Consider the following 10,906-nt stretch of genomic DNA (forward strand, 5'->3'; position numbering starts at 1 on the left):
TTCTATACATTTTTTTAACCAGCCCTAAAAAAAGAATTGTCATAAATATACTAAAGATTATTACTGAAATTAATCATATTTCATGCAACACCAGCGCTGCTTGGGGGACATTAATCACTGTATAGGTATGCTGCTGGCTACATGAACTATCTGCTACAGATAGGATAAAGTAGATTCGAAAAATATATCTATATGTTCTTCACATTTAGAAATTTTGTGTGCACATATAAACGGTATCAAACTATACTCTTTTTCTATTGTTATCAGTATTAACAAGCAGTACAAGGAGACCAAGCTTTGCTTGGTACAAGGAATTTTAGACATAAAAATGATATTCAGTGTACCCCGGAACTTCCTGAAATGTATACCTCCAAAACCCTGATTCACTCAATAAAACACTTCAGTGCAATTTTTGTAGATTAAGTTTTCTACCCAAGATAAAAAGGAGGAGATAATTTTCAAACTTTGATCAGCATCCCTCGCAAGTTTTAATTAATGCAAGGTTTCTACCACAATGGTGCCAAGAATTTTCAGGTTTTCTGGATATTCTTTATCAAACAATGTCAGATGGGTAAGTAAATAATTTTAACTTTATTTTTTGAAAACTGAAAATGGGATGTAGTTAATTGTGGGGAAGTAATTCAACGGGGGGAAAAAATAGAGGGGTCATACCTTTAGACTCAGCACATAAGAGAATGTAAAGTTTTCAATCCTTTGCCAATAAAAATGTTAAATTTTATTTATTTTGTTCGAAGAAAGACGATGAAAGTAGTGTAGCTGTAACAGTTACAAGCGGGGCCCTATCCTTTTTGCATATATTAATATATACAAGCAGACAGATAGGACATTACTATGCCAGCAGTCAGATATGGAATTACTGTATCAATTAAAGAGACAATACAGATATATGGATGTTTTATGTTTATGGATTTTTATTGTTGTATTGGTGTTATATTTGATGTTTTATTGTATGGGAGTCTGATTGTTATTACAGAGATTGTTTTTTTATATATGGTTGAATATGTGTGTTACTTTATGATTGATTACTCGTATTGTTATATGCTTGATGTTTTATTTAATGTTTTTAATTTGTATGGATGTTTTATTGTATGGATATATGGTTTTTAATATATGGTTGAATATGTGTGTTACTATATGATTGATTATACATATTATTATATGGTTGGTTTTGTATGGATGTTTTATTGTATGGATATACGGTTTTTTCCCATCATCATTCCAACGGGGCTTTCCCCTTGCATTCCAACGGGGCAGTATGGTTGGTGTTTTATTTAATGTTTTTTTTGTATGGATGTTATATTGCCCCTGCATTTCAACGGGGCAGTATGGTTGATGTTTTATTTAATGTTTTTTTATATGAATGTTTAATGCATGGATTTTTGGATTTTTATTTTAATAGTTTTTTATTGATGTCATTTTATTGTACTCTAATGAAGATATTTTTCTTTGCCAATGATACGATTTTTTACATTCTAAGGATTTTCCCATTGATTCTAATGAAATTTATGTTTGATGTAGGAAGCGAACGTGAGACCAGTGATTTCCTAAGGTAAAAGAACGACACGTTAATAGACTGAACCAGTAATCCATTGAACATATTATGATTTAAGAAATTCTTCCAATGTATTGTTTCTGGGACATTGCCCAACTGATGTTAAGCGTCACAATATCGTAACAAGTTCAGTCCAATGAAGTGAAACAAATTCAAGCACATTCGATTTATTAGTGAGATTTTTGATAAATGTTAAAAGTGAATAGTTTCGGGGAATTTTTATAGCATCATCGTGAGAATATACATACCACAATGACTTAAGATGCATACCGGAAAGACAATTTCTTCTGATGCTCGAGCCCCGAGTCCTACCCCTATCCCTCAACCCCTCCCCCTCCTCTCTCCCACCAAACCCCCCCCCCCAACTTTTTTTTCATCTCTTAGAATGATAAGAAAAATACTTAAAACATAATAAATTCACATTTAATATTTGCAAACTTCAAAATGGGGATTATATAGATATGTGTGTCGCGACTTTTAGGCCTACTATTAGAAAAATAATGTTTGTAGTGACCACTTTTTTTCATCTCTTAGAATGACATGAAACACTTAAAACATAAAAAACTCACATTTGATATTTTCTAACTTCAAAATGAGAATGATATATAAATGTTACTCGTGACTTTTACTATTTTAAAAATATTGTTTGTAGTAGCACTTTTTTTTCAACTAAATTTTTTTTTGACTTCAAAATTATTCAACTTTTTTTTTTAACATGATATTTTTCTTCTACTTTTTTTTATAGTTTAAAGTCATAGCTTAGAGTTTTAGTTAGAGTTATAGTTTAGTTTAGAGTTGTAGTTTAGTTAAGGGTTTTAGTTTAGAGTTTAGAGTTTCAGTTTATAGTCTTAGCTTAGAGTTTTAGTTTAGAGTCTTAGCTTGGAGTTTTAGTTAGAGTCATAATTTAGTTTTAGTTAAGAGTTTTAGTTTAGAGTTTAGACTTTTAGTTATAGAGTGTTAGTTTAGTTTAGTTTTAGTTCAGAATTTAGTTTTAGTTTAGAGTCTTAGCTTAGAGTTTTAGTTATAGTTATGGTTTAGTTTAGTTTTAGTTAGGTGCTTTAGTTTAGATCTCTAGTTTAGTTTTAGTTAAGAGTTTTAGTTTACAGTTTATAGTTTTAGTTAGAGTTATAGTTTATTTTAGTTTTAGTAGCTTTAGTTTTAACTAAAACTCTAAACTAAAACTAAAAACTGTAAACAAAAACTCTTAACTAAAACTAAACTAGATATCTAAACTAAAGATCCTAACTAAAACTGAACTAAACTCTAACTAAAACTCCAAGCTAAGACTCTAAACTAAAACTTTTAACTGAAACTAAACTAAACTATAACTAAACCTCTAAGCTAAGACTCTAAACTAAAACTCTAAACTAAAACTCTTAACTAAAACTAAACTATAACTCTAACTAAAACTCCAAGCTAAGACTCCAAACTAAAACTCTTCACTAAAACTAAACTACAACTCTAAACTATGCTATAACTAAACTAAACTAAAACTATAACTAAAATTCTAAGCTAAGACTCTAAACTAAAACTCTAAACTCTAAACTAAAACTAAACTACAACTCTAAACTAAACTATAACTCTAACTAAAACTCTAAGCTAAGAATCTAAAGTAAAACTCTAAACTAAAACTCTTAACTAAAACTAAACTAAAACTCTAAACTAAAACTCTTAACTGAAACTAAACTATAACTCTAACTAAAACTCTATACTATAACTCTAATCTAATACTCTAAACTCTAAACTAAAACTCTTAACTAGAAATAAACTATAAGTCTAAACTAAGACTCTTTACTAATACTAAATTAAATTATAACTATAACTGAAACTCTAAGCTAATACTCCAAACTAAAAGTCAAAAGTAAACCTCTTAACTAAAAATAAACTAAAACTCTTAACTAAAACTAAACTAAACTATAAACTCTAACTAAAACTCTAAGATAAGACTAAGCTAAAGCTCTAAACTCTAAACTAAAACTCTTAACTAAAACTAAACTACAACTATAAACTAAAACTGTTAACTAAAACTACACTAAACTATAAGTGCAACTAAAAACTCTAAGCCAAGACTTTAGGCGAAAACTCTAAGCTAATACTAAACCAAACTATAACTCTAAACTAAAACTCTTAACTGAAACTAAACTAAACATTAAGTGTAACTAAAAACTCTAAGCTAAGACTCTAGGCTAAAACTCCAAGCTAAAACTAAACTAAACTATAACTCTAAACTAAAACTCTTAACTGAAACTAAACTATAAGTGTAACTAGAAACTCTAAGCTAAGACTCTAAGATAAAACTCTTAACTAAAACTAAACTAAACTATAACTCTAAACTAAAACTCTTAACTGAAACTAAACTATAAGTGTAACTAAAAACTCTAAGCTAAGACTCTAAGCTAAAACTCTTAACTAAAACTAAACTATAACTCTTAACTAAAACTATACTATGACTAACTAAAACTCTAAGCTAAGACTCTAAACTGAAACTCTAAACTAAAACTAAACTACAACTCTAAACTAAACTATAACTCTAACTAAAACTCCAAGCTAAGACTCTAAACTAAAAGTCTTAACTAAAACTAACCTACAACTATAAACTACACTAAAACTAAACTAAACTATAACTCTAACTTAAACTCTAAACTAAGACTCTAAAGTAAAACTATAAACTAAAACTCTTAACTAAAACTAAACTACAACTCTAAACTAAAACTAAACTATAACTCTAACTAAAACTCTTAACTAAAACTAAACTACAACTCTTAACTAAACTAAACTATAAACTCTAACTAAAACTCTAAGATAAGACTCTAAGCTAAAGCTCTAAACTCAAAACTAAAACTAAAACTATTGACTAAAACTAATCTAGATTATAACTCTAACTGAAACTCTAACTAAAACTCTAAACTAAAACTCTTAAGTAAAACTAAACTAAACTTTAACCCTAAACTAAAACTCTTAACTGAAACTAAACTAAACTATAAGTGTAACTAAAAACTCTAAGCCAAGACTCTAGGGTAAAACTCTAAGCTAAAACTCGTAACTAAAACTAAACTAAACTATTACTCTAAACTGAAACTCTTAAATGAAATTAAACTAAACTAAAAGCGTAACTAAAACCTCTTAAGCTCAGACTATGGTAAAACTCCAAGCTAAAACTCTTAACTAAAACTAACCTAAACTATAACTCTTAACTGAAACTAAGCTAAACTATAAGTGTAACTAAAACATCTAAGCTAAGACTCGAGGCTAAAACTCTAAGCTAAAACTCTTAACTAAAACTTAAATTAACTATAAATTTAAACTAAAACTCTTAACTTAAACTAAACTAAAATATAAGTTTAACGAAAATCTCAAAGCTAAGACTGTAGGATAAAAATCTTTACTAAACCTAAACTAAACTATTACTCGATACTAACATGCCTAACTGAAACTAAACTATAACTGTAACTAAAAACTCTAAGCTAAGACTCTAGGCTAAACCTCCAAGCTAAAACTCTTAACTAAAACTAAACTAAACTATAACTCTAACTAAAACTCTAAGGTAAGACTCTAAACTAAAACTAAATTCTGAACTAAAACTAAACTAAACTATAACTAAAACTCTAAGCTAAGACTCTAAACTAAAACTCTTAACTAAAACTAAATTATGACTATAAGTGTAATTATGACTATAATAAATTATTGACTAAATTATGACTATAAACTATAAGTGTAACTAAAAACTCTAAGCTAAGACTCTAAGCTAAAACTCTTTACTAAAACTAAACTAAAATATAACTCTAAACCAAAACTCTTAACTGAAACTAAACTATAAGCGTAACTAAAAACTCTAAGCTAAGACTCTAGGCTAAAACTCTAAGCTAAAACTCTTAACTAAAACTAAAATAAACTATAACTCTAACTAAAACTCTAAGGTAAGACTCTAAACTAAAACTAAATTCTGAACTAAAACTAAACTAAACTATAACTCTAACTAAAACTCTAAGCTATGACTCTAAACTAAAACTCTAAGTTAAGACTCTAAACTGAAACTCTAAACTCTAAACTAAAACTCTTAACTAAACTACAACTCTAAACTAAACTATAACTAAACTATAACTCTAACTAAAACTCTAAGCTAAGACTCTAAACTATCAAACAAAAGTTGAAAAAAAATATCATGTAAAAAAAAATTGAATAATTTTGAAGTAAAAAAAAAATTTTGTTCAAAAAAAATAAGTGCTACTACAAACAATATTTTTCTAATAGTAAAAGTCACGACTAACATATCTATATCATTCCCATTTTGAAGTTGGAAAATATCAAATGTGATTTTTTTATGTTTTAAGTGTTTCATGTCATTCTAAGAGATGAAAAAAAGTGGTCACTACAAACATTATTTTTCTAATAGTAAAAGTCGCGACACACATATCTATATAATTCCTATTTTGAAGTTGGCAAATATTAAATGTGAATTTTTTATGTTTTAAGTATGTTTCAGGTCATTCTAAGAGATGTAAAAAAAGTTGGGGGGGAGGGTTGGTGGGAGGGAGGAGGGGGAGGGGTTGGAGGGAGGGTGGAGGGATAGGGCTAGGACTTGGGGCCCAAGTATCAGAAGAAATTGTCTGTCTAGTATGCATCTCAAATCATCGTGGAATGCATATTCTCACGATGATGCCATAAAAATGCCCCGAAACAGGTCACTTTTAACACCTATCAAAAATCCAATTGATAAATCGAATGTGCTTGAACTTGTTCCAGTTAAATGGAATGAACTTGCTACGATATTGTGACGCTTAACATCAGTTGGCCAATGTCCCAGAAACAATAAATTGGACGTATTTCTAAAATCATAATATGTTCAATGACTTGTTGGTTCAGTCGATTAATGTGTCGTTCTTTTACCTTAGGATATCACGGGTCTCACGTCCGATTCCTACATCAAACGCAAGTTTCATAAAAATCAATGTGAAAATACTTAGAATGTAAAAAATCGTATCGTTGGAAAAGAAAAATATCATCATTAGAGTACAATAAAATGACATCAATAAAAAACTATTAAAACAAAAATCCATAAATCCATGCATTAAACATTCATATAAAAAAAAACATTAAATATAACATCAACCATACTGCCCCATCGGAATACAGGGGCAATAAAACATCCATACAAAAAAAAACATTAAATAAAACACCAACCATACTGCCCCGTTGGAATGCAAGGGGAAAGCCCCGTTGGAATGATGATTGAAAAACCGTATATCCATACAATAAAAAACATTAAATACAACACCAGCCATATAATAATACGTATAATCAATCATATAGTAACACACATATTCAACCATATATCCATACAATAAAACATCCATACAAAAAAAACATTAAATAAAACACCAACCATATAATAATACGTATAATCAATCATATAGTAACACACATATTCAACCATATATTAAAAACCATATATCCATACAATAGAACATCCATACAAAAAAAAACATTAAATAAAACATCAACCATATAACAATATGACTAATCAATCATAAAGTAACACACATACCGAACCATATATCAAAAAATCATCTCTGTAATAACAATCAGACTACCATACAATAAAACATCAAATATAACACCAATACAACAATAAAAATCCATAAACATAAAACATCCATATATCTGTATTGTCTCTTTAATTGATACAGTAATTCCATATCTGACTGCTACCTTAGATTGGCACAGTAATGTCCTATCTGTCTGCTTGTATATATTAATATATACAAAAAGGATAAGGCCCCGCTTGTAACTGTTATAGCTACACTACTGACGAATACGCATTGATTGTTTTTAATTTTTTCGCTTTCCCCAGGAGTGGTTGTATCAAACCATTGGACCCATATGATCGGAAGAGGGCTGAATCAAAATTAAGAGTTCCAGTGTCCAAGAGAGTTCCAAGTAATCAAAAGATGAGAGGGCAACTAGCCCCTTTCCCACACCCCGTCTTCCCTAAAGACATTTGATCAAAATTTTGTGAAAGACTTTTTATTCAGTATAGATGAAAAGTCCAATAGCTCTACGGGGGATAGCATGACCCTCTAAAGACCCTGGAAAAAGGATATTCCTTGACATAGATTTCCACAAAAGGGAGAGGGAGATGTCCCAGCTTCATTTAAAAAATGATCAGAAAATAAATAAAAAGTAACGAGCAACATTAAAACTTAAAATAAACAGACATTACTATATAAATGGGGGAACTTTTCTCATCAATCCCTCGCTCTTTGCACTATACTTCAACGTCCCAATCCTTTAAAAATCACTGCTAAAACACAAGGTCCGTAGATTTAGAATAATTATTTTTTAAAGCATTAAAAAACTTTAGCGTAAGGATGGAGGGATTTAGGAGGGTATATAACATAACTCCCCTAACAACCGGAATGTTTCCTGTTCGTTACAAGTTTTAGTGTTGTTCCTTACTAACAGCTGAAGAAACTCTTTTTTATACTTTACTATTCTAGAAGCCATTTGCTTTCAATTCTAGAAACCAATTCTAGTAATTCAGTGAGTAGTCGTCTGCTTTGTGAAACTAGTGGTTCCTGTCCCATTTTGTTTATTCTTATTATAATGGTAGTTCTGCTTTATTGAGTTGACTGTGTTTTGAGTATACCCTGCTCTACCCCGTTTTGCCATGCGTGAAAAATAAAACTTACAAAATTTTTGTAGGAAAAGAAACATCAAGGCCACATGGAAGCTTCAGATGCCAAAAAGAACAAGAATCTTTTTGATTTCTTTAAAAAGTCTACTAAAAAGAATAAAAATAGCCCAAACACTCCGTCAGCCAACATTAGTGCTCCGGTTCATGAACAGACAGTACCTGTTAGCTGTGTCATCTCTGCCTTAGGAGTTTCAAACTCAGATGTTATTGAGTCCATCCCCAGACACAAAGAGTTCTGGATCTAAAGATAATGGTAGTGCCAGTGATTTATCTAGTTATTCAGGTGGCTGAGACGATTTTGAGTCTGACTCGTCTGATTTATCTGAAGTATCTGACGTGATAGATTTACAAACTAAAAAGCGCAAAAGAAATGATAAGAAAAACAGTGGTCAAAAGAGAAAAAACCATGACCAAACATCTATTAGTAATAGAGGCAACTCAAAGAAGTTTTACTCTCAAAGTTTTTCCCAAAAATGGATGAAAGACCCCCTACTTAGGGACCGGCTAGTCTTAGACCAAATAGATCCGAGCAAAGCATACTGCAAGTACTACCGCAAGGTGCTAAAGGGTAGCAAAACCGCTTTGCTTAGAGGTCCAGAATCAGAGCATGCGAAAGCCATGAATGCTAATAAAAACAGGCTTCAGTGTCCGACCCAGCCGGCTTTTCTGAAAGAGTGCACGAGCATAAAAGCTATCGTAACCAGAGTGTAAAGCTGTCATTGGCCTTGTCTGCGTGGGTTGCCAAAGAGAATCTTCGAATTTCAGTAATGGACACACTTCCACAAATTATCAAGTTTCATGTCAAAGACTCTCAAGTCATTAATAATTTGAACTGTGGAAGAACGAAGACCACTGTTTTGATTAAAAAAGTGGGAAGAACTGGGGCTAACGATCTCTCGGAAACACTAAAAAATACAAAGTTTTCACAATTGTGTAAAAATACAAATTGTGGACGAGTCCAATGACCGAACAACGACCAAATTTTTAGTCATAATGGTGCGATTTTTCTTACTGAGTGATGAAGATGTAGTCGTGTTTTTTTTTTCGTGCCAGTTGTCACTGATGCCTCTCCACAAGGACGAAAAAAGTTCAGAGGGAATGAATTGACTCAAAAGGGATTCCGTTGAAAAAAATGATCGGCTTCACGTCAGATAATGCCAGCGTTATGGTTGGATCAAAGAATGGTCTAGCTACACTTTTGAAATGAGACCTTCCTTGGCTTTTAATTTTTGGGTGGATTTGTCACTCTTTTGCGTTGTGTTCAGCGGCTGCACTGGAAATTTTAGATAAGTCAATTGTCCAGTTTAGCCATGATATATATAATTTCATTGCTTATAGTCCAGAAAGAAAGCAAGAATTAGCGGAGTGTCAAGGTTTGTTAGTATTGCTGAGCACTGCCTTCTGTATCCCAGTAAAACACGTTGGCTGGCAATGGAAAACGTAACTGAATTTGCTCGAGCAGTGGGAAGCTTTAATCTTATATTTTCAATCCATGCTGGCTAAGAGCGTACCATCCCCTCATGCTCTATATGCTGCTCTAAAGAACAATACAGTGCGGTTACATTGTTTGTTTCTTGGACACATTTTACTAATAGTGAGCAGCCTTAACAAAGAGTTCCAGAGTGATAAAGTTTGAGTGTCCTTTTGGAAAATGTCGAAGGAGGACTGAAAGAAATAATGTGTTGCTTTATAAATACGGATAAGTTGAGATGCTTTGGATCTTGGAAGGTTGACTTTAAACACCCAAACAACCCAAAAAATTATGAGAGTATGTATTTTGGTGCAAAATTTAAATCATTTGCGAAAAACTGTGACGCCAAATTAGTTGATGGAGTTCACAACAAATGTGTTAGGTTTTACCAAATGCTTTGTGAGCAGATCCGATTCCGAATCAGTGAACAAAGACGATCTTTTACATCAGCTAAAGTGTTTGGGCCCTATTATTGCAGTTTCTGGCTCTGTCTCATCAATTACTGGATTGTATGATCGCTTCTCGCAGACAATAGATCTGGAAGTAGAAGCTTTGAACAGGGAATGGCGGATAATTCCACATGCAGGAGAACTGATTCGGGTGCATGCATAAAATAAGAGCGATCCTGTTTTATTCAGCAACTTCCTTGGGAAGTGAAAGAATGGTGCAGGTGATTTTATGTTCCCAGTTGTGACGCAAATGAAGTTCCTTATAGCACTTCCACATTCGAGCGCATCAGGTGAGAGACACTTCTCGTTGCTGAAGTTAATTAAGTCACCTTTGAGACACAGACTGGAAGAAGAAACACTTTCTTCACTAATGCATGTAAATCGATATGTCAAAGATCTCTCAAAATGGGAAATTCTTCGTGCTCTTGTGGCTTCTCCAAAAAAGTGGAAACAGGATATAAAAGACCAAAATGTGACAACAATTTAAACTTTGTGAGAACCTGCCTTTATTGTATCTGATTGTAGTTTGTAGCCTGTGATATTTTTAAATAAATGAATATTTAATTGAAAACTATGTTGTTTGACAGTGACATAGATCCTGATGAGGAGCCCGGGCTCTTTTACAGCTTAAGTAATAGAATAACCAATCGTAACCAATAAACAAAAACGTATTGGGTGAAAAAGATTTTCTCTGGATCTTTTTTATTAAAGAAGTAACA

At 31.6% G+C, this 10,906-nt stretch overlaps 1 pseudogene; it reads left to right on the forward strand.

The window, feature by feature from the left end:
• The first annotated feature begins 514 nt into the window (after window positions 1–514).
• On the forward strand, window positions 515–10,350 carry LOC148953035 (uncharacterized; annotated as a pseudogene).
• The last annotated feature ends 556 nt before the right edge of the window (window positions 10,351–10,906 follow it).

Source organism: Artemia sp. Qi Xiang Cuo, chromosome 4, assembly GCF_049724085.1.
Source record: "Artemia sp. Qi Xiang Cuo chromosome 4, ASM4972408v1, whole genome shotgun sequence".
Classification (NCBI taxonomy): Eukaryota; Metazoa; Arthropoda; class Branchiopoda; order Anostraca; family Artemiidae; genus Artemia; species Artemia sp. Qi Xiang Cuo.